Below are 26,709 nucleotides of genomic sequence, written 5' to 3' on the forward strand. Positions count from 1 at the left end.
GTCTAAAACAAATAGCATGATCAGTCATTATCAAGCATGTCTTGATTGCATCAATCCACTTCAATATAACTGACCCAAAATTATGAATTCCCTGAAAGAGCCCCTCTAGTCACCTCGTTTATACTGACTAACGTCTGCAACACCAAATCACCTACCCTCTCTGTTACTCATTACTGGCACTCATATTTTATATTTTTGACATATAATTTACGAATTAATTCATGAAAATTTAACTAAATTATAAATTAAGAGAATATTGAGAAATCTGAAAAACATAAATTATTTGTCTAATTTGAAAAACACAAATTAATTGTTTAATCTCGCCCATGTCCCAAATCCAAAATCTAGATTTCCCAAACATTACTTACTGGATTGGTTGGGCAATTCCCCCATCAACGACATTAAAAATTTCGGTATTTCCTGTAGAATCTTTCGTTTGAAAGTAATAAGCAGGAAGATATGTTGGAGTTGCTAAACTTCCAATGTAGACATCACACAAAAATGCATCTTTCAAGACCTGCTGTTTGGCCTGCAAAGAGATTTATGATATCATAATTACATTAACTAGAATTGGAAAAAATTTCTTCTTTACAATTATGTTAGAAAAAAGATTACTGCAAAAGTTGTGAATATTGCAGGTTCCTGAGACATGATGTCATATGCTGGAATGACGACATTAGTTAGCATCTGGGGCAATCGTGTATTCTTCAAATTCATCTTTATGAACTTATGCAGGTATTCCCCCAAATATATGCGGCCAAAGAGAGCCCGCACAAATTCTAGGCAACCTCTCTCAGTAACTCATTTTAATAAACAAGGTTGTTGTTTGGAACATTAAGAAAACCAAACAAGAATAAAATATTGGACTCTCACAAGGTCTGTGGAAAAATAGAAGCAGATTGTTCTAAATAAAATTTTGTAATGTCCTTTGCAGCAAATAGAGGACGATTGTTTTCATTTGGAGAGGTTAACATGGCAGTGACCAAACCTCAAGTGCTTGTCCTGGGAATAACGTAGAAATAATTAGATATCCTTACGTCTGGACCGTCTAGTTCCTATTATATTGGCACAACTCACTTTTTCATATGTAATAATACCATATCCATTGTTATTGAAACCTAATCTAACCTTTTCCAAGTTGAACGTGGGTTAGATTAATCAATACCTGAAGCTTTGCCTCCAAGAAATCAAGGATAGTTGCTGGAACAATCCCTCAGACTCCTCTTCAGTCAATACTTCGAATTATTATCATATTTCCAGCACATGGAGGGGATTCTTGCAGGCCATAGGCTAATGTTTGATGACTGTCAAATACTTTTATATAAACAGACGATATATTGAATGAATGAAAGTCGTTTATGTTGAATATATTTCAGTGGAGAGGATGTAGTTTATGTGGGATGCGTTGAGTGCAGTCGTATAATATTTACTAATACCCATACCCGATCCATTTCAAGTAAATTATTAAAGCGCATCCTTATCTCGATTGTTGATTCCAGATAAGGGGTTGTTAACTATTTGATCGCTGCACCCATTTTTTCTTGATTGCTTAATATTTGGAGAACCAACAATTACATTAACTCAAGGGTAAATTATATGCTACAATTTTGTCTTGAAGCTTTATCTTATTGTTCACGTTATAAAAAATCAAACTAAAATAAGATACAGAAATTGTAGTTTAACAGGAAAATTCAGGCAATCGCGCTTCTGAACTCGCGGGAGTAATGGCACAATTGTTTGAAGAAGAGCACATTATTGTACCTCCCCATAAGACTAGTAGCTAGTTGTAGCTATTTGTGGGTTCCTATCAGAATTAGAGAATTGGACTAAGTCACTTTATCATCTTAGACCAAAAATACTCATGCATGCGCTGGATGTGTGTAATGTCTCCACCTTATTAATTTACGAAAATTACATATCTCATAAAAAAAAAATTAGTGTGGTTATAAAGTTTCTCCACGTTATGTAGTCTTCGTAAATACACAACTCCATATTTTGTTTTAATCATTATTGTACTAGCATCATTTATACGTAATTTAATTCTGAGGATTGGTTTCATGCCAGGGAGTCCATGGGGCTTGCATATATATACTCCATTCTGCACTTTATGATAGGCCATCACGTGCCTTGCAGGCTGTCCGGTCTCATCTGCCATCTGCAAACTCGCCCTCAACAATGGTGCAAAACATCTGATCTGACAGTGACAACTTTCCCGGAGCTAACCTCATCTTTGGCATGCAATGAGAATAACCTCATTTGTTAGGAAACAATCCTGCGAAGCCTGCTCTGGTTTGGCTCTTCCATTAGTAGCCTCAGTGTGCTAGACATACAAGATTTAGATCAATTTGTCGGTTTTGTTCAGACTTAGGGTTTGGCAGCGTTCAAGACTCTTCAGGTAAAATGTGTTCCTCGCTAAGCTATTCATGCTACCCTCGTAAACTTACATAGCTGGAAGCGCTTCTCGTATACAGTTGATCTAAATATGTTTTTCATTTATGTGGAACTCATGCTACTTGTAGGATGTTCCAGTTATAGCTATGGCTCTAAGCTATACCAGATGAAGGGACGCTCCTTCAGTGGTGGTTTCAACATCTCCCAGGTAAGTCATATTTAGACTGGAAGCTTTCTTGCATTTTCCCCTTACCTTTTTTTCCGGTCTGTCTCAGCTGTTATGTATTAGTTTTTATCAGTCGCATTATTCTAATACCATGTGGCTATGGCTCCATGCAGGATGCTTGATGACCACCTCAAATCTTTTGGCTGCATCTAGTGGGAAGGCACTCCTCTAGCATTGGCCTCAAGGGTTTCCATGTATGATTTCATCCTGGCCTGGTGCCCTCAGACTGAAGGAATAAGACTTAGGGTGATATCTGGGTCACGGTTCTCAGCAAATTTTATGACTTCTCAGTCTTAATGACTGCACCCAAAATCATTTGGCTAGGATTTTCAAGGGGTTCTTCCCAAGTTCGGTGAAGGGACTTTCCTTCTAGGGTTTTCTTCTGTATATGTTTTCGTTAATTAAGAGCATTGTTCCTATTACAGATTCGGTGCTTTCTGCTGCACAAGATTATCCGGTCTCTGGCTAATTTATTATTTTGTATTTATATCAAGATTCCAAGTTGAAGAACTATTTAAAATTCTCTCAGTTAAATGTGAATGATTGGGTGCATAGCTGGGGCTTCGCCCGCATGCATTGAACCGTTTTTCCTGTTATTAATATATCACATTTGTTTGGCCTATCTATAAATTCGCGTGATTATTTGTTGGGTTGGTTCTATTTTTCATGGAAATATTCTCGTGGCAGCTATGTGTTTTTAAGTTGATATGTGGCCTCCAGCCAGCACATAATTCTATTCATTACTTATAAAATTGAATTACAATTACATAGTTTTTTTTTTCTTTTTTTTTTTATAACTGCATTTGGGTTTTGGATCTACTCTTACTGAGCGTAAATTTGGTTTGTCAATATCAAAGCCTATACATTACAGGATCATTATGTTTTTACTTTCCCTCGGAAACCAATTTCCTCTATAAGATTTCCTTCTGTTTTGAAATTCCTATGGATTTATAATCATTAGGGTTCTCATCCCTCGAACAGTTTCATTACAACCCGATAGGTTCTTTATTGCTCCGGATTCAGGGATTCTTGGACCCTTTTTGGGTTCATAACCTTGACCATGGGGTAGAGCGACCATCCTTCACATACCCCGGACTTGTTATCTGTTACAGAACTTGGTTATTCTACTTCTGTGTTTATCTTTAGGTTACGTACTAATGAGACATCTAATATCAATTCTTTATTAGTCATGCGTCAGAGAAAGCTTTTCCACTTCCATGGTTTTATTTAAGAACTAAACAAGGTCCTAGGGTTCTTATTTTATCATGCAGTTCTGATATTTGAAATTACAAAAGCCCAGGTGGCCTATCTTGCTTTTCCTCACTATGGTCTTAACTTTCATTTCCATTTTGAATGGAACTGTAAAAGAATTATAATCTTTCTTTGTTACAGAATTATATCTCTCTTTGTTACATAAATTTTCTACCAGCATTCTATAGACTGTCGGAATGGAGTTTTTCAATAAAGTAGAAATTTAACTTTCTAGTCTAAACAGAGTTTTGAAACAGAGAATATAACCAATTTCTTAAATGGGAATGTCCCACCTAGATGGTGGCACTTACAACTAGTATCTTTTGGAAATAGTAACTCTGTTTATAAAGAAACTTGCTATATTTATTTTGGTTATAGCTCTAGGAACCTATTACTTGTAGAAAAATAACACTTCTAACTCATTTCAGATAATAGCTTAGAATTCGGTTGGTACCTCATACCCGATTCCTTCCAAGTGAGTAACTCCAGAGGAAGAGGTCACCTCTGATTCTGTAGCTAGTCAAACCACCCGACCATGAGATTGTCTTTCGAGACCAAATCTTCCCCCTAGCTTGCTCAAAGACGTACAATCTTTTTCAGGTTTCTCACGCTCTGCGCCCTTGCTATCTGATCATCACCAGACATAGCAATATTTCTCCCTTTTTTCTCCACTACCTGTCCCTACAACGTAGTTTTTCCTCCCCCCCTCTTCCTTTTCCTGGAAGCCCTCCACGGTTAGGGGAGGTAGTTAGGGTTCAGCAACTATTTCTTTTTAACTTCCCTCCTCAGAAGTTACTTGATCTCCTCTTCACTAGGAAATCATTTCTCATTTTTTTCAATAAAATAAAAACATTAATTAATTCAAACAGATAGTAACCACAATCCTTCAGTTTGTTTTCACTATGGTAAATAAAATATTTACAACATTCTGGGGATATTACATCTCCCCCTCCTGAAATTGGACATCGTCCCGATGTCTTTCAACCATGAACAACCCTGGGTAAGCCTTTTTCATGAGCTCTTCATCTTCCCAGGTGGCCTCATCAGGCCCAAAGTGCTGCCACTGCACTTTAACTTGGGTAATAGGTAGCTTCTGCAACATTACTTCTCTCCGGTCGAGGATGCTCAACGGCTCGATCAATATTTCTCCTTCCAGTTTGACCTGAAACATGCAACATCTTTAATTAGTTAAAAAAAAAAAAATCATTTATATTGATCTACCGGAGATAATTCTTACCTATATATCCTACCATCTAATTACATGCTTAGGATCATAAACATATTTTTTTAACAAGGAAACATGGAAGACATTGTGGACCTATATGTGACTCGGCAGAGCGAGCTGGTATGCTACCGGCCCAATTCTTGCTAAGACCTGAAACGATCCACAGAATCGTGGTGCCAACTTAGCACACCCGCTCCATTGTAATGTGCTCTTTTCTACTCGAATTCTCACATACACATGATCACCCACTTGATACTCCTTAAACTTCCTTTTTCGGTTAGCAAAGTTCTTTTGCCTATCCTGAGCTGCCTTTAGATTGGACCATACCTTCTTAACCATTTCCTCCATTTCCTTAAGCATTTCGGGACCTAACATCAATTTGTCTTCCAGTCCACCCCAGCTTGAGGGCGTGCGACACTTCCGCTCGTACAATACTTCAAATGGGCTCATTTGCAATGATGTATGATAGCCATTATTGTATGCGAATTCGACCAAGTGTAGATAATCTTCCCACTTGGTTGGTTGTTGCATTACATATGCTCTTAACATGTCTTCCACCACCTGGTTCACCCGTTCTGTTTGTCCATTAGTCTGACGGTGATAAGCTGTACTGAAATTTAGCTGAGTCCCCAATTCTTCAAACAACATTTTCCAAAAGACCGATGTAAATTTTACATCACAGTCTAAAATTATTGTTTTTGGTAACCCATGCAGCCTAAATATATTTTGCATAAAAATATGGGTGATCTGGACAACTCTATAAGCAGATTGCACAGGTATAAAATGTGTTGATTTACTTAACTTGTCCACCACCACCATGATGGTGTCATTATTTTTCTTTAACTTGGGCAAGCCCGTTATGAACTCCATGGAGATGGTTTCCCACTTCCATTCCAGAATGGGTAATGGTTGTAATACCCCCACAAGGTGTTGGTGTTCTGCTTTAATTTGTTGGCACTCCAGACAATGTGCCAAGTATTCAGCCACATCTTTCTTCATACCCTGCCAATAATATTCTTTTCAGAGCGCAGTGATCATTTTCTGATACCCCGGGTGTCTAGCATAGTGACTTCTATGAAATTCATCCAAAATCAGGTTTTTAATGCTATTTTGATTGGGCACATACAACATTTTCTTATAATACAGCATTCCAGCAACATCCATAGCATAACCTTGCTGATTTTCCTTGCTGGTTGAGTGCTGCATTTGCTGTTTTATTTGCTGATATGCGGTGTCTTGTTCTGTAGCCCTCTTAATCATTTCTTCGAAGGTGTTTTTCCCTTTACTACAAGAAATCTCATATATACATTGTAATTTTTGACTTAAAGCATCCGCCACCTGGTTCTCTTTCCCTTTCAAATGATTTATCTCGAAATCAAAACCACTTAACAAATCCACTCACCATGCTTTCCTAGCATTTAAGGTGTGCTGGCTGAAATAATTGGTCAGACTATGGTGGTATGTCAATAATAAAAATTTTCTTTCCATAAGAGAATGTTGCCACATTTTTAAGGTGTGAATGACAGCTGCCAACTCCAGATCATAAGCGGAATATTTCTGCTCATTCTCTTTTAATTTTTTTGAGTCGTAAGCAATCACCTTCCTTTTTTGCATCAACACGCCTCCTACCCCTTCCTTACTTGCGTCTGTGGACACCACATAATCTTTACTGGGATTGACTATGCTTAGAATGGGTGCGGTGATGTGCAGATGCTTAAGTTGCTCAAAACTCTTTTGAAATTCTGGGGTACACCTAAAGGTTCTTCCCTTTTTCTGTAAGGAAGTGATAGGATAAGCTACTGTTGGTCGCTCTAATTGTTTTCACAAATCGAGCTCCACATAAATTGTCAACCCGAGAAGGTCTTTTTATTCCAAAGGTAATAACGCACTGGATATGCTCAATTTCAAAAGCAAGATCAATGTTGTAGTGAAAGAAAGACATACATCTGTCAAATTCATCAATCTATCAATTCACACTCTACTTAATTAAAGCCGAAGTCAATTAAATTATAGCAGAAACAATTTCTCTATTACAGCAAAGAAAAATCAATCTATAAGGAAAGAAATCATTCAACCATAGCAGTAACAGGACCCTATTCCCTGGTGGGGAACTTCAGCACCTGCTGCCTGGCACTTAGTCACACTGTAAGAAAAGTAATCTCAAGAGGTCAAGACCCTATTCCCAGGAACAGGAACCTTCAGCACTTGTCCTCTTGTCTCTAATCACACTGCAGGCAAAAGAAAGCAATCAATGGGAGCAAGACCCTATCCCTTTATGCAGGGATCTTTAGCACATGCTCTCAACATCATCCACTCGTGCATTCAATACGTGTAGCGCTAAGAAACAGAGTATTGCAAACCATGTAACTAGTGTTTCAGCAACAAAATTAAAGAAAGTGCAAACATATAAAGAAATAAATAACTACAGGAACCAAAGGGGTGAATCTTGTGAGGAAGGTGGGCCCTTTCCTTCTCACAAGATTCCCCAGGAGAAAGAATTAAACTGGAACGCTCAAAAGAAGTCTTTATTCATCTGTCAAGAAACTGATATATTACAAAAAGGAGACTAGCTCCTGTTCTCACACAATGCTGTTCTGTGATTTACAATTCAATCCCCTTCTAATGATGATGTCTCCTCTTTTTAAAGAGGAGACATCTTTTACAGTTCATGAGAGCGAATATCTCGATTCTGTTTCCTTCTCCAAAACGGGACTATTCTGTTCTTTTAAAAAGAGATACTGTTACAACCGAGACAACAGAAGTGCTATCTTCAGGATGATCCAGGTAACCGTATCTTCGGGCTGTTGCTACTATTGCACAAAAAGTTCTTCCAGAATCGCAAATTACGCATGACGGGATTTGCGTGCTGACGGCTGTTTCAGCAACTGAGTTAGCTGTTTCAGCAACTGAGTCAGCTGTTTCAGCAACGGTCGCTCGTTCCAACATAACAGGATTTGCGTGCTTGATGGCTGTTTCAGCAACTGAGTTAGCTGTTTCAGCAACGGAGTCAGCTGTTTCAGCAACGGCCGCTCGTTCCCACCAAGGCATATACATATCTGCGATCTTTGGCTTGTGTTAGCAACAATGCACTTCAATAAATGATAAAATATAAGAGTATTGTAGAATTAAATGTAAGACAGATTAATCATATAATAAAGAAGAGGTTTCTATATACCTTGGGATAAAGTGAATGAAAAAGACATTGAGGTTCATGGTTTTAAGAGTAAAGTGATGTCAAAATATATAGCAAAAATGGTACATAGTGGAGTCCTAACAGCTACTTTCGAAAATCCTTCTACAAACCATCTGTAATAACCTACTAATCCCATGAAGGATCTGATGTCTGCCACATTCTTTTGTATCGGCCATTCCATTATGGTCGATCCTTACCTTTTTGGGATCCAGCGCGATCCCTTCTATAGTGATTATATGTCCCAAATATTGTATTTGTTCCTTAAAGAAATCACACTTGCTGAACTTGGCATATAACTGGTATTCTTGGAGGGTTTGCAGTACCAATCTGAGGTGCTCATTATGCTCCTCCATATTTCGGGATTATATCAATATATCATTAATAAAAATCAGCACAAAATTATCCAAATACTGATGAAATATGTTGTTCATTAAACACATAAAGGTTGCGGGAGTGTTGGTTAACCCAAACGGTAACACCACAAACTCATAATGGCCATATCGTGTTCTAAAAGCAGTTTTAGCTATGTCTTTTTCCTTAATCCTAAATTGGTGATACCCTGATCGCAAATCAATCTTAGAGAATACCGTTGCCTCTTTTACTTTATCAAAAAGTTCATCAATACGGGGCAAAGAATACTTATTCGTGATGGTAAACTTATTCAATTGATGATAATCCATACACATGCGAAGGGTCTCATCTTTCTTCTTAACAATCAACACTGGGGCTCCCCAGGGGGACACACTGGGGTGAATGTAGTTTTTGTCTAACAGCTCCTGTAATTTCATTTTTAACTCTGTCAATTATAGTATGCTCATTCTGTACGGTGCTCAGGATACCGGGGCTGCCCCTAGCACCAATTCGATGGTAAAATCTATGTCTTTCTTGGGTGGCAGTCTAGGAATCTCTTCCAGAAATGCATCAGCAAATTCTTGTATCACAGGAATGCTTTCCAATGCTGCTGTTTTATTTTTTGAGTTGGCATAACCCACTTGGATGGCATAAATCTGACATCCTTTCCTAATGCATTTTGCTAACTAAGAGGCAGTTATTGGCCGAATCTGCACTGGCTGCTTAATTCCTTGCATCTCTTGCCTTGCTCCAAGCTCATCTTTGTAATAGATAGTCTTTGTTTTACAGTTAATGATGGACCAGTGTTTTTCTAACCAGTCCATACCAATTAGTACATCATACGAACCGAGGGGAAGCATGTTTAAATCTGCCATCACTGGCTGTCCTGCTATCTTTAAAGGGTAGTTATTGACCTTAGCAAGCACTCATCTCTTTGCCCCTGTTGCCAGCTGTACTAGCCAAGGATCCTTAAATTTAACAGGTTGCAATTTACAATGCTCCACAACCTTAGGACTAATATAACTTAACGTAGCTCCAGGATCAATTAAAATAGTTACAGCAAGGTCTAAAATCTTACCTTCAAATTCCACCATGGTTGGCTGGTACTCTGCCTGACGATCTTCCAGAGTAGCATTAATCCTTGGTAAACTACGTCCTACATCACCGACTGTAGATGCTTCATCGATCTAGGAAACTTGTTCGGTTCCCTTTCATTGAGGACAGTTTTTAATATAATGAGGCCCACTATAGCCCCAACATTGCACTAGACGCCTTGCTGTCCCTTCATTGTCTATTTTTCCAAGTTGTTCACTGATTATGGACTCATTGGTTGGCTTTGACCTGAGTGGATTCTTTTGTATATTTCTGCTATTTTTCCCTTTGGCAAATCCTTTGTTACCACCACCTCGATTTCCTTTATTATTTCTAGCCAACTTGTTGCTTCTCTTATCAATCCACCTTTTACCCACAATTTCTCCCTTTTTTTTTTACATTGTTGGTAACAAGTCCTAGCTTTACGTATTACCTCATCCATCATCTTTGGGTTGTCAAATTCAATTATTTCCCTCATGTTCAGATGTAAACTGCTAACAATCCTCTTTACTTTATGCTTTTCCTCTCAAATATAAGGCACATAACGGAGCAATGAAGTAAAACAATTGATAAACTCATCCATTGTTTACTGTCCTAGTCGCAGGTCATGGAATTCTCTTGCTTTTTCGTCATAAAAATGTTCAGTCAGGATCTTTCCTTAAAGTATTTTTGAAATTTTTCCCAATTTATATTATGCTCGCTTACTCTTCTTACAATTTTAACTTCTTCCCACCACAGAGTGGTTTTTCCCTGTAATTGGAAAATCGCCAACCATGCCTTGAGGTTGTGATTGTCTTCATATAGCTGGAAGTATTTGTTCATATTAATCAACCATGCCTCAGCTGCCTCCTCCAATTCTCCATCAAAGTGTGGTGGTTTGATTTTACGAAACTCCCCTTGCAACTCTATCTGTTGCCTTTTTGATGTCTATTACTTAGAAGCATTATCAAATCATTCTTCTCATTATTCCTCCCTTCCTTCTAACTCTTCTAGTTCTGTGTGGTTATTTTTCTCCTCAAACACCCTTTCACTACAACAAAACCAGTGATTTGCGCCAGATTTAGCACCAGATTTTAGTGCATTTTTTTGTAATTGTGATGAACAACCTAGCGCTAAATATGGCTCTATTGTACAACTTTTAAAGCACCCTTTTTTGCGCTTGATTTTGCATCCTTTTTCATGCTATATTTTGCATAATTTTTTACACCAAATTATGCATCATTTTTTACGTCAATTTTGAACCAAGATTTGTATCTTATTTTATGACAGGTTTTTCTTGTAGTTTTGTGTCATTTTTTGCATCTATTTTTCATCGTCTTTTGCTTCCTATTTTGTGTCATTCTTTGCTTCCATTTTTGCGCCATCATTTGCATCAAGTTTACATCATATTTTGCATCCAATTTAACGTCTTTTTCTGCCTCCATTTTGTGTCAACTTTTCCATATAGTCTTACACCAGGTTTTGTATCTAGTCTTACACTAGTTTTTGCTTCTATTTTTGTACCTATTTTTGCACCAGCTTTGGTGCCTATCTTTGCACAATGTGTTGAATTTCATTTAGCATCAAATTTTGCATCCATTTTTGTGCCCCTTTTTGGATATTTTTTTGGACCATTTTTTACGTCAACTTTTACGTTTGATTTGTCTCCACTATTCCCATCCCATTTTGCACCATATTTTGTGTCATTTGTTGCATCCAATTTTGCATCGTTTTTAACAGCATTTCTTGCATCCAATGTTACATCATTTTGAGCATCCCAATTTGCATTTATATTTGCATTTTATGTTGAGTCATGTATTGTGTCCACCTTTGCATCTTATTTTGTGTCTAATTGTACATTCAATTTAGAGTCATTTTTACATCTACTTTTGTATTTGTTTTTGCACCAAGTTTTGCATCATTTTTTGCATTCAATTTTGAGCTACTTTTATGCTCATTTTTGCACCATTTTTTGTGTCTAATTATGTGTCCAATGTTGCAACATTATTTATGCCCACTTTTTCATCCAATTTTGCATTTTGTTTGGTGTCTAGTTTTACATCGTTTTCACCATCCAAATTTGCATCTTTTCTACCTCATTTTCTGTCCACATTTGCATATAATTTTTTGTCTAAGTTTGAGCCTAAATTTTCATCTGATTATGCATCATTTTTTACATCCAACATGGCATCCTTGGTTTCACCTTTTTTCAGCCCCATTTTGCATCTTGTTTTATGTCTTTTATTACATCCTTATTTGCACCCAAGTTTGCATCCCAAATTTACACATTATTTGCATCATCATTTGGGATCTTAATTTGTAACATTTTTTGCTTCTTTTTAGCACTCAACTTTGCATTTTATTTTACATCTAGTTGTTTGTCTTTTTTTGCATCTAATTTGGTGTCCATTTATGTGTCCTTGTTTTTGCGCAATTTGATATCCTTTTGTATGCCATGTTTTGTTCCCTTCTTTGTGTCAACTATTGCACAATTTTTCACTTCTAGTTTAAAACACTTTGTATGCCATTGTTTTTATTTTGTATTAATTCCTAGTATAACATCCAATTTTACTTTCAATTTTGCATCCATTGTTACATCCGCATTTGAATTCTTATGTAGAGTATATTTTTCTTTACATATATGACCCCCTTTATAGATTCATTTTACTAATTTCAATTGCATAGTGAAATATATCATAATTTCTAAATGTCATTAAATAAGATATCACAATTCAAAATCATTTGTAAAGGAATTTAAGGGAAATTGACAACATCCATCCAAAAAAATAACACTGTCATCATATACAATGATTCATTGACAATTTTAAACACATGTATAAAATAGCAACATAATACTAATAAGATCAGTATTATTTTTAATCAAAACAACTAAAATTAAAATATGATTAACCAATAAAAATATTTCATGAATATCATTATTCTACGATAAATTTACGACATACATCCAAAGATGGTAATATCACCATACATTATAATTCTCTATCAAAATACTGATGATACTTTCTAATATATAAATCAAATAAAAATATAATAATGATAATGATAATAACATCATCATCTTCAATCAAATCAAGCTCATTGTATGATTACCAAATCAAAATTTTTCATTGATATAGGGTAAATTTACAAAACCCATATAAACATAACAATGTCATTCTACACAATAATTTCTTCATAAAAAACAATGCATGTGCATGCCTAGCTACCACCACCAAGATCATCCTCATCATCATCTTGACCATCCTCATTAGTCTCGTCCACATCATCACCAACACCATAACTATCATCATCATCTCCTCCACCACCATCATCCTCATCCTCATCATCTCCTCCTTCACCACCATCATCCTCATCCTCATCATCTCCTGATATATGTTGAGCATAGTTTGGATCATCATCGTGATCATCGTCTTGGCAATCATTACCTATAGCATTCTAGAAAAAAAAATCAGTATTACATGTTAGTATTAATTACATAACACAACAGATGTTTTTGTTATACAATGCTAACCATAAAATGAGGTAAGATATTATATCTAATAGTACTAAAAACTAAAATGAAAATATGGTTCAAAAGTATATTAGAAATCCAACTAAGATTACATACCATAGAGTCCATCCAACAAAAAATTCAACCCATCTCTTTTGCTGCAACACCTCCTTTTCCAAATGATTTGGAGGTCTTCCATATTTTAGTTCCTGTAAATCAGTAAATAGGGGGAAATTAGATAACAATGACTTTCTTCTAGTACAAATTTTATTAAAAAAATATCACATGTTTAATATACTTATAAAGGTTGTTATCAGTGCTTTTAAACCTTTCTGGCCACTACAATAAGTGACTTTTGTCTTGGTTAACCTCGCCTTGGATGCCTTGTCCTTAAACATAAACCAATTCAATTTATTTTCACACAAATACGCATCTAAGATACTTACAAGTATTAATACATTCTAAATAACATTTAATGAAAAATTCAATAGTTGAATGCATTCAGCGCCGACCTTTCTTTGTGCATCCAACTTATCATATGATTTTACAAGGACTTTCCATACTTTAAAATATATGTCAAATGATCTTTGTTTCAGTCTTTGATCTTGAGGCATTCTTTTAATTTTTCTTGTTTGGTTGCAACGAAACCTCTTACAGTTGAGCAACATTTGCAATTTTATCTTCTTAACTGACCAACCCGTACCAAATTTATTCTCTATGTCCTGTACCACCATCTTCTTTAGGTAACTGAGCACGAAGGAGTCATAGAGGTAATAAGGCAAACTTCCATGAGTCATTTCAATAGTTACACAAAACTAGATGCGATGAGGGAGACAAAGATAAAAGAAATTCCACTCTACAAACTATTACCTGCAAAAATTTCACAACTGAAATTCTATTGCACAAAATTAAACATTGTGGAAGATAAACTGGAAATTGAGAAAATACTAGCATACACAATTATAACATTGTTATTTTTGGGAAAAAGTCCCCAGAAAAAACCCAAATTGGGAAAATCGGTGCAACAACAAAAGGTTTTTATTATTAAGCAACAGTGAGAAATTCCGAGTATAACTCGATGTTGAAATTTGCTAATCCTACAAAGAAAAATGTTGGTAAAAATATTGTGAGAAAATTTTCCTCATCCCCACAAGAAATCTTGGCTCAATCAAGCCATCGAGCTAGCTCTCCAACACCTCCGCACAGGCCCTGCACCAACACTGCGCATGCCTGAAACTCACTGGCCTGAAACTACTCTGATTAGTTTCTGACTAACTGTCATTGGTCTGGAAGGCTCTGGCTTGGACCTTTGGAATTTATTTCAGCCACTAGCGTTTTTAACGACCCTTCCTCTAGCTAAATCGAATTTCCCTCTAGAGACGTATGCATAGCACCTATGTCATCCTCTCTATGGTTATCTCTGCCTCTCAACAAGCTACTCTCAGGATCTAGAAAGTTTCCTTCGAACTCACTGTCTTTACCTCTCTCTGTCCCTGCTTCCCTTCTTTGGCTTGAACTCTTCCAGCAAACAATTGTTGCTCTCTAGAAAGTCAAACTACCCAAGGAAATCAATCTCAAGTGTATTCCTCCATCTACCCATCGACTTCTTCCTATAATCTCTAGTTGGGACTCCAACGGCCAAGATTAAAACTTAATCAACGACTAAGATTATTTCCTAGTCGATCAATGTGAGTTTCTAGAGAAATCTCACCTTCCTCAATTAATTACTGTTAATTAATCATTTTCCCTAAGACTTAGGAAAATTTTAATTACTGATTAATTAACTTAATTAAGGCACTTCTAGGTGGATTTTCCTAAAACTTTTTCTGGGTTATGGAGTCCTAGTGTTTCTTAGCCTCTCTGACAACTGCAAAGACTAGAACACCATCCGATGCTACAAAAACTAACATTACCCACCAAAGTGGGTGGCCCTATAGGAGAAAAAATTTCTCCCAATCTTCACATCCATCCGACCAACCATGCAGCCACTAACAGCCACCACTAGCTGACAATCTGCCATTGTATCCCCACCACCTGCATCAGTCATATACATTCTCACCCATCCAACAAAAGCACATGAACGAAGGTTGGCTTCCAATCAAAGGCTAATTTATTCATTTTGCAATTTGGTGCTTATTCTTGTTTGTATTTGGGCATTTTATATGTATTATGGGATGACCTGGAAGAAAGAGGGGATTTGACTATGATCTTGTTCCCTCACCTTAAATGTGGGGGGGGGGGGGGGGGGGGTTAATCTTCGATCTTAGTCCAATGGGGCCTCCCCTAATGGCCTAATGGGTATAGGAGGGGTTGATTGAGATAGAATTGTTCCATTTATCCCTATTCCATACTTTCCAGTTTTCATCTTACATTACAAGCCCATGTTCCACCTCCATTCTTCAAGTTCCATCGACCCTTAGTTTTCTGGGATTTCACAGCCATACATCTACATACCTAGGTTGGGCCAGAAAATTTTCCCTAGGAGTTTGATGCAGCTAAAAGAAAAAGAAAGAGCATATCATGGCCACAAAATAATATAAAAAGAATATCAAAATGCCAACCCTCAAATGATAATTCTAGGAACCGCATAGTGATATTGATGGACATTTGAGGGAAAACCCTCAAATAATGATTTTTAAAGGATTTTACACCACACTTGCCACTGAAAAGCCTCAACGAATGCCACATGGAGCTCATTTATTGGATGATGTCAACCTTTTGAGGCCTCACTACTCAAATATGTGGGCTCTCATTTTATTTATTGTCTAAGCTAGATGGGTTAACTTGTAACCCAATGCATCATTATGATTTTACTTGTCTTTTAGGGGCTTTTAGACTAAAAATTATACTTATCCCCCTGATATAAATAAAGGAAAGGATTTTTTCATTTGTCATCATCATCACTTGTGAATTCAGAGTCTCTACTTGAGAATTAAGCCTCTTTTCCTATTGGAGAGATGTGATCTATGGATAATACTTTATATTGGAGCTATATTCTTGTCTTTGGAGAAGTTGCCTTGGATTAATGATTGGATTGTACATGCATATTGTCTTGCAAGTGCTCTTTTATTGAAAAAAATTGATTTCATGTCTAATATATAGAATATATCGGTGATCTAGATTAAATATTGTGCCTTAATTTTGTTTAATATCAACTTTCTGGATGCTAAGTCATATTATTGCATGCATTACTCATTGTATGATATGTGAATGGAAAGCCCCGTGGTGATCTTACATTAGCTCTCCCAAGTGAATTTTGGTCCCACACAAAGAAAATACTTAGGGTTATGATGTTAGGGCATCAAAATATCCTTACTCCTTTGCAAGTTTTAGCCAACCTAAAGAATCCATACACTCCATCAACACTAGGAATAGGCATTGCCCATCCTTATTTGGTGATAAAGTCAATTTTCATCCACAAAGTTTACTTTCTCTCTCTTACCTTTCTTGGTCCTCTGAATGGCCGAGCGACCAACTAGGGCTCTCAGTGACAAGGAGAGGGAATTTGGGTCATGAAAATTCTAAACATCAAGGTTTGAGTGGTTGCCAAAAATCCATTCCCCTTGGCGGGCATTCATTCCATTTTTATGAATAATATCCATTGCCCTAAATATTTTCCCTAACGTAAACCTAGTTTAGTTATAGCTTCAACTTGGGGGCCTACTGAGGGTTTCTGGTGTCTTAACCTTGTTGGAATATGTTGTAGGAAGCCCTTTCTTGGCATCTTGACCTTTAGTCATCCCAACTCTCAACCTAAAATAATCAAACCCTAGCTCTTATGTTTCCCTAATTTGTCCTTTCCAAGGAAAGCGAACTTCTTCCTCTTGATGCCTTATGCCTAAATTGTGCCCTTCCCTTGGAGGCCTCTTTGTCACCTTACAGCTCTAGGCTTAGAACACCTATTAGGTGACTTATTATATATAGGGACTCCTCCCATTGGTGAAAATCCATAATGAGTAGGGAGTTTTGGTTGTGGTCACAATGGGCTGCCACACCATTATTGTCACTTAGTCTAGTGTCTTCCTTGTAGGGTACCCCTCTCCAAGGTCTGATAGATTTTGCAGCAACACAAACAAAAGAGGTTAAAAGACAAAAGAGGTTGAAAAGGCAAAGACCACTGCCTGCCATTGTCATTGGCCTGGGAAAGCCTCCAAAAAGTTTAGAAATAGTTGTACAAAGATAATAATAAAGGTTGTGATGCCTCTGAAGAGGGATTGAGTGCATGAAGTATAATAGATGTGTTAAACAGTATACTCCATGGATGAAGAGAGTGCTCAGACACACAACAAATCGATAGTATTAGTAATTATATGCATATCAATAACATAGACATATTTCTCCCTGTAATACCTATGAATGTTCCTACTGAGAGCTAGATGCTTGAATTTGCATTGGGAGGCTAAGAGGGGGAATATCAGTGATCAATATGTGTGCATGAGGATATGATATGTGTATTAGAGAAAAGAAAGAAATATTTCTGAGTGAAATTGTGTTTATATTTGTGTGAAATCAAGCCTCTTCATTGGTCAGAAAAGCTAGGGATAGGTTGTGTAAATGATGTATGTTCATATGATAGAGGTTCTGCATGTATGTGTACACCTTGGTTATGTACTAACCAACCATTGTAGGTCTATTGCTGAGGACATTGTACAAGGTCCTAGCAATGAAGAATACTGCACTGGACACCAAGGACTCTTACAGAACCTTTGTCTATAGGTAAGAATAAATTATGTTGCAGGAAACAGTGAGCCATTGGTGCCCAAATAAGACATGAATATACCTATGATCATGTGATGTGGGCATGAAAGCAGACAAGAGAAAAGATAAAACCAAGCTCACTTCTTTTGAAGTTCAATATTTTTCATAACACGTACTCAATCAGACAAAACATAGCACTTAGACCATATGAACAAATGCGGACAAGAACAAAAAAAGAATTAAAATAAAAAAGAGAACAATTTTGTTCTAAAAATATCCAATCCAGAAATGCATGCCTGCTCTCTTTGAAAATATAAGAAAGACAACAATTATGTACTCAAAACATCTAATCTGGACATGCATGTCTGTTCTCCTCTGAAAATAATAGATCTACCTGCAAGAAAAAATAATGATCCCTTGAAAGCAGAGGATGAAAATTATAATAATAATCTAATTTTAAGGTGTATGAGACCCCCTTGTTTGTGGGACAAGTGACCCACCTCCGTGCAGTGATTTGACTGCTAAAGTCTACTGAGGTGTACATACTCTAACCCCCTGTGGTTTGACTTTGAACCTATGACCTCTTAAAAGGAAGCACATGTTATCAACTATTAGGCCCGCTCAAGATGTACAAAACATAGTTTTCTCTAATGTCAGAAATGAAATTGACAAATTTTGCTTCATTTAGGGTCATGTTTCCTCTGCAACGGATGGTCAGAGGGTTGCTCTTATTTATGGATAATTTTCTACCACATTCATTGGCATGCTTCTTCAGAATGAGACAGACTATATAGAGCTTCCTAGACTATAGTTATTGTGTTCCATCATCAAGTATATCAATACAACATACACATTACTTACCTAGGTCCAGGTCTTCTTTACTATTATCAACAAATTTTTTGTCTTTGTATGTCTGAAGATTTTGAATAGTGACCTCATCAATTGTGTATACGAGATAGAGGACCTGTAAAGAAACACAGTACAATGTAGTTTCCACTTTGTATGTACTATCAAGGTACATGAAATATATAAGTCATTTATGTGGAAAAGTAAAATCATACCTCAATAGCCTTCTGCAAAATGTTTTCTAAAAATGGTGCACCCCTAGCACTTTTAATGCTATCTGAAGCAATATAAAAAATACCATGTTTTTCAGTCATGTTTTGAATATAATCATCCAAGCTAACCATCTCCTCATCATGCATGGATACCGTAAAATAAGAGCAATCCATTTATGATTATTTTAGTCTTCGATACAGCCCAATTTGATATACTTTCGAAAGTTCTCCGAGAATTTCTTGTAATCTTGCATTAATAATCCAAAATAATGTAAATTCCTTTTACAGAAGCTTCAAAACACATTCACTCAATCAACATCAAAGAATATGACAGAAGACAATGCAATAATACTTCAATTTCATTAAGCTGACAAGAATCAATCAACATTACTGTCACAAAACATGATTTCCATTTCTAAGAAGAAAGTTCAGGAACATAAAGATGTAAGGAGTCTATAAACAACTCAAATTATGGCACATATATTAACTGGATTCTACTAATCTATGAAACATAACTCCATTCAAATAGATAGTGTTTAATGAGCACCTCACATTGAATTTAAGGTGGAAAGTAGGATAGCATAACAATATTTCTTGGACCATGACATGGTTAATAACTTTCCTCTAAATTTACAGGTTGTGGACTTACATCTTTATTCTCACTTTGCAGAATACCCTGAATCATATGAAATGTCTTCCGTAGAAGACGCTTCCTCATTATATGAACCTGACATGCACATTCAAGGATTTAGTCACAACTAAACTTAATGAGTATACAAATGTTCAACCAAAATGCCATTCCATCAAACATTTACTACTGCTAAAGACACGAAAGAAAATAATCACAATATCTTGTAGTTAGACTTGTTGAAACTGCAAATGGAATATGACTTGATGTAACAGCAATATAAAATCCCTACCTAGCTCCAGAACAAAACATTTACCATCTACAACTAAATCAAACATAAAGACACAATCCATATTTTTCTTCTTTAAACCCATGAAATACTTGGAAACCAAAATATTTCCAACATAGAAGCTCATATTAATGTTTGCATATCAATATTATTCAAAAAAACACCAACTAATATACATATTAAATCTTATAATTTAACCTCATACAATGGCATATTTGAAAAGGAAGGTGTGAATGCGGAACTTACAATGCGGCTTTCTTGAAGGATCTCCCTGGAGACATTAAGAGGAAGATCATTTGAATCGACAACACCTTTAACAAAGCTCAGATAGCATGGAAACTACATACATGTAGAACATATTTTGTTCAACATAAGCACCAGATACACTCAAATGAGACTATAATTTTTGGAGGAAACATTCCAGGAGTGAAGTAGCTGCAAAAAGAAAATCGATACAACTTACCAATTCACCATCAAAGTCAGTAGAAATAAAAACACACTTGACAAATAGACTAATGTTCTTATTCTTTGGATGCATTATATCCTCAATGCTGAGGGGAGCCATACCAGGGATCTAAAGGACACTTTTGAACTCTACTTCACCCTGCATTCAGACAGTATGGGGAAATTTTTTGTAATAATCTTTCATACACCGATTACGTGAACCAAAAGAAGAAATTTTCCTAATTAAAGATCTTTGTACATCTATCAAAACGGCCATACCTCGGTTGTGAAATGAGTATATGTCAAGGGATCTAGAAATTCATTGAATGCCTTCTTATAAAACTCATTTATCTTCTGATGCAACCTCTTTGGGATTATGCATCTAGAACATGAAAGTTAGAAAGACATAAGGCTAAGCCCCAGAGGAACAACTAGAGATTCACATGGTCCATGCTTCTACTATATATAAAGGATTCAGGCAAGCAATAATAAAATTAAATAAAATAGAATTTTGAGTTCACAGTTAGCCAGAAAATATATGAAATGGTTGTTCAGAATAAGATAACACCCAATGCATCCATAGGGTCTTGGATAGATGGTGATCAGGTGCATTGTTAAGGCACTCCTAGATGTTAAGTCACCGGTTCAATTACCTGCCTTATTCGGGTGTTATTCTTGGACATGACCATGATGTAGCCTCACCATTGCTAAACTTCCAAAAAAAACAAAAAGATAAAACCCAATGCAGCCTAAAACATCCTTTGGCAAATTGGCACAATAACATATAGATGGCTTACCCAGATAGGCTTTGTTTCATTTGCCAATTCCTAGTCCCAATACTTTTCTATCACAGTCTTAGTTTTCTTTTCCTCCCCTTCTTTTACTTCAGCACTGTCATCCTCAACCTTCAAAAGATCCCAGCTTCTTTCAGAAGATAAATCAGGCTTACAGCTAGCTTTGACACACTATTAAACTTTGTTTCACATATGATTGACGAGCAAGGGAATTAGTTCTTCACTTTTATAGACATACAGAAAGGAGTACATCAAAACCTATCCTGCTCACCTCCTTCATTTGGGACTTTTCCTGCCATGTGTATATTGGGAAAGAGACAAACTGTGAATAATTCTTAACCAGGTTACGAACCCTTTCCAGATCAGCATAGTCAAACTTGTCATCAGGCTGCATGGAAGGACAACAAATGGAATATCAACATATGGTAGTATAAAAGAAATTTAACAATGCCATGCAAAAGAAATGCCCTCTACCTTTAGGTAAAGGGTTATTTTAGTCCCTCTAACAATGAGATTTTCTGGATCTGTCTCCTCCCGTGTTATATAGGAGCTAGTATCAGCTTTTCCTTCCCACACATACTGCTTATCAGACTTTGGGCTTTTTTTTGAGACGGTGACCTGCGACACATTGAGGATCATTATTACTCACAACAACCAAAAGAAACTCCAACATTTCCAAACAAGATTTTTTGGTAATGATGACATCACTTCTTCAGAAGGTCTTTGTAGCTCGTCTTTAACCAAAAGGAACAATTAAGCATAGCAGAGACTTATCAGCCATTAATCACTGAAAACTTATCCAAGAAATATAAAAAGATACCTTATCAGCAACAAGAAAAGCAGAATAGAAGCCTACACCAAATTGACCAATCAAATTGTTGTCAGGGCCAGTCTTATTTTCCTGCAAACAAGACGTACATTTTTGTAAAACAAGAATGTAGAGCATAAACTACTGTCTCAAAGCTGGACTGGACCAACTGATTTAGTAGCAAAAATGTTAAAATAGTCCAACCTTCAAAGCCTCTAAAAACGTTTTAGTTCCACTCTGAGCTATAGTCCCAAGACAGTCAATTAATTCTTCTTTGGTCATACCGATGCCAGTATCCCTGTAAACCACACAAAGAGCCAACTCTTGTAAGTCATCAGTTACAAGAACACGAGAAGTTTATTTGAAAAGCGCAGCATACAGAACTTACAATATGGTGATGGTCCCATTCTCCTTATCTGGTTTTATGCGGATCTCCAAGTCACCACCATCTCCAAGTACACTCGGGTTGGTCACACTTAAAAACCGCAGTTTATCTAGAGCATCACTTGCATTACTGTTGCACAACAATCAAATGATCATTCTTTTGTATTAGACATATTTTATTGATAATCTATGTAGAAACTACATGGGAGAATTCCATTCTTAATAAAAATTTAAACCAGTATTTCTGACAGGTCAATATATGTCCATTTAACAAGAAACCAAACCAAAAACCCTCACATCCAACAATGACCAAAAAGGCAATGCACACAATTATATGAGATGTGCTAGAACATATCAAACTTTAAATCTGGAAAACAAAAGAGAAATTTGCTTACTACTACACTAACTTTTCCAATTTAAGTAACTCCTGAATTTATGCAACCTAAATTTCAGTTGTATATGTAGAAGATAAGAGTTTTTAATTTGGTTTTAGACAATTAGTGTTATATCTATCAATAATTCCTCTGTTTCAGAAGATCAGCTGTGTATTTTATAGCCCAGTAATCATTCAGTTATATGTCTCCTATGTTCATATTTTTTCACTTAGATTTCAGACACAAAATCAAGGTCAACTAAGATCTTAGTTTGAGTCTCATGGTTGTGTGCAGATCATTGAGATCAAGAAGATTGTAAGTGTGTTACAATGAATGTCACAAGAAACAATGGTTGCACTTGTAGAACACTATACCATTAACAAAGTTTATATCAAAATTTCTCCAGAAACTCGAGATAAAAGTTCTCATGAAGAGTTTTGTGAGTGTTAGATGGTTAAAACATCAAACCTACAGAACACATGCCAGAATAAATTTCTGGAAATGAGGTTCTTGCTATGATCTTCTTGGGCCTTGAATACTCCATATAAGTATGTCATGCAAACTCTTCCATATAACTTTTGCTTTCCCTCCTTTGCTTGATGGATGAATAAAGAGGAAGAGTGATTGGCTGGAAAGGAGGAGCCAAATTACCAAATCACCCTCACCAACCAAGAGAAATTTTGAGTGGTGTAAAATCAAGGGATGTAGCAGAAATAATAGCCATACAAAAAACCTAACCAAAAAAAAAAAAAATCCCACCTAAGATAGAGATAGGAGACAATGTAGCAACCAATTTAAATCTTGTCAGATCATCACTCCATCTACTGGCCACAACTTCTAAGTAGAAATTGATGGCACAGAGACCACATCAGCCTAGGAGGAGTTGATGGAGCCCAAATTCAAAGAGTCAACTGATACATAGAAGAGTTTGGATCCTCCACCCTCAGTTCCGTTAAGAACCTTAAAGAACCAACTCGTAACTATGTCTAATGGGAGGAAAAAGGTTCCAATGTATTTTTCAATGTTAAAGGATACAATAATTGTCTCAGATAATCATAATTTGCTTCTGCTAGAAGTGGCTAGCTAACAGAATGTTTGCAATTCCTCTGCCCTAGGATAAAATAATGCTAACATAGCAATAAAAGTTAGTGCTTATAATAATCCATTCATTAACAATACTGAAAAATAACTCTACACACAGATAGTTTAGGTGATTCCATCAGTTGTTCACATAATGTGTGTAAACAACGTGGACAATGTCAAAGTTGGTGAGGGTAAGTTCAAATGGATCAGCTAACCTTTGTGCTGCATCTTTCTGCCACACATATTTGTCCCATTGCCTCCCCAACCGATGCACTTTCCTTCTCTCTTGCCACCAATAGCCTCAATCTACAGATGATCTGTATTGCTAGCCCTTTTTTGTTCCCACTGTGTCTTTTTCTGTTTCTAGTTATCCTCCCAAGTCCCCTCCTTCCACCTTTTTTCCTATTCCAAATTGGGGTTTTCCCAGAGCGAATGATCTATGGTCAACATATTGAAGATGGGAGTGAGATCCATAGGTTCCAACGCTAGCCCTTTTTCGTTCCCACCACATCTTTTTCTGGTTATCCTCCCAATTCCCCTCCTTCCGCCTTTTTTCCTATTCGAAATTGGGGTTTTCTAGAGTGAATCGAGGTTTTCTGGCACGAATGATCTATGATCAGCGCATCGAACATGGGAGTGAGATCCATAGGTTCCAGCACTAGCCCTTTTTCATTCCCACCACATCGTTTTTGGGTTATCTTCCCAATTCCCCTCCTTCCACCTCTTTTTCTATTTGAAATCTGGGTTCCTCGGAGCGAATCGAGGTTTTCTGGAGTGAATGATCTATGGTCAGTGCATTGAACATGGGAATGAGGGCCATAGGTTCCAACGTAGTTAGGGCAAGCCAAAAAAAATAACCTATTTATTGGCCATGTATATTTATTTCTTGAAATTACAATAATCCCTAGTAAATAGATAAATAAATATATATACATATTCATCATCTCTAATTGAAAACTACACATTAAGAAAGTTCATGCACTTCTATATGGATAAACATGCTTATTATCTTCAATAAGTTTCATCCAATATTTAACATATTATTCATCAACTTTGGATATTCATCATCTCCAATTAACAAATATACATTAAGCAAGTTCATGCACTCTTATATCGATAACATGCTTATTATTTTTCATGAGTTTCATTAAAGATTTAACATATTATTCATCAACTTTGGATTCGACGAGGATGAATTATAGTATATTACCAAGTGTATGTTCTTTTTCAAATGTAGTTTTTACTTTCATGATTAATTTGGTTGTAGTTTTTACTTCCACGATTAATTTAGTCTAAGTTCTCTAGGTAGTCATTAATGATCTATTTGGTGCTATCTGGGGGTTTTAGTTTTCAAAAAATCTGAAGTATCTATGTTGTATTGGGACCTAGTGACCTTGTTGAAAAACCATAGCAAACATCTTTGAAACCATCTACTAGCACTAGTTGAACTTGAGATTTCCCAAAAACTGAAAGGAGCAAATAAGGGTTGCTTTGCCAATCCACTCATAACCTAATCCACTTTGGTGATGAAGGGAAACCAACTATAAGATATCAAACACCTTCCCTCATGCACAGTGTGTGTTACACAAAATATTGTCACCATGACTTTTTGCAGTCAGTGTGAGTCTATCACCACTCGTACTGTCTTCCTTTGCAAGTCTTAAACCTTAACTCTTCATGTTAAGCCTTAAAAATGAGAGAAAGTTCTTGAAAATCTCTAAAACTCTGGTTCCCCACTTTCTCTTAGCATTACCTACGGTCCTGCACCCCTTGGTCGTGTCACCTACGGACCTGCCCGCTTTGTCTCTAAAGGAATGGGTGCGGACCCCTGTAAAAGTCAAAAAGGCACAAGTTTATTATTAAAAACTCACTTTGGATTAATTCTGGACGCTTCTAGAAGGAATCTTGAGGTGGAAAGTTCGCTCCTAGGTTGTTCATGCATCCCATAACTAAAGTTGCTAACCCCTTGATGAGAGGAGCTTATCCCTTTGAAGGTGGACCTGGTAACTTCCTTCCTCTGCACTATAAAATGAGGCATTGGGCTAGTTGCTAGAGAGGTTGAAAGCTGAATATTTTCTATGGTAAATGCTATTGGAATTTAGACTTACTAATTGAGCTTGAGAGGAGAGATTACATACCTTTTGATCTCTTTGGGAAGAGAGTGAAGCTTGTCAAAGTAGAGGAGATTCTTGCTGGACCCAGGGAGGATCTTATACAACATCGAGGCACCAAGGTTGTAAAGTTCTTCTTTCTTTAAAGTTAATACAATCAAGTTCATTTTTCTCAATAATCTATCTTCTATGGTTTATTTCATGAATTCCTTGATCATCATGATAAATATGGTTTATTATATTAGCAATGTAGGTGTTATTTGATGTGTGTCTGTTTGTGTTTGCAGGTTAAGGGAGCTCATTTTGATTAATGGAGCGCAAATTCCACAAACTGGCATTGGACTTGAGGTAGGGTTTAAAACATCTATTGGCTTTTATTTATAAATCGTAATATTTAGAGAAAGATAGAATTTGTTTGTCTTGATTGTCGCTAGATATCCATAGATACTAGGAAGATCAGTCTTGCCCGCAAGAATGATTTATCTGCCCGACAGTGTGCATAGAGGCTCTACCCCTGTAAAGATTTGAACATGTGTTGTTTACATTGTATTTCCCATAGTTGTACCATTTATAGTTTACTCCTGTCTCTTTGGGAGGAATAGATCACTTAGGCATCATTTTATGATTTATTTATTTATGCAATAATTATTTTAGTCCTTATTGACTTGGTTGGAAATGCCATAGTGTTTTTTTTTTCCAATAAGAAAAAAATATCATTTGTGTATTAATATTAATGCAAAGGTGTAATTTAGATCATCTAACATATATTAAATATGATTCACATGTATGACATGGTAGTATAATATGTTCAACATCTAA

At 36.4% G+C, this 26,709-nt stretch overlaps 1 pseudogene; it reads right to left on the reverse strand.

Annotated features, from left to right (window-relative positions):
* Positions 1 to 4,938: 4,938 nt before the first annotated feature.
* Positions 4,939 to 26,709, reverse strand: part of LOC149235291 (heat shock protein 90-5, chloroplastic-like) — a 28,042-nt pseudogene continuing 6,271 nt past the window's right edge.

This window comes from Pinus tabuliformis, chromosome 8 (assembly GCF_031772625.1).
Source record: "Pinus tabuliformis cultivar Carrire ecotype Pingquan chromosome 8, CPIR1, whole genome shotgun sequence".
Taxonomy (NCBI): domain Eukaryota; kingdom Viridiplantae; phylum Streptophyta; class Pinopsida; order Pinales; family Pinaceae; genus Pinus; species Pinus tabuliformis.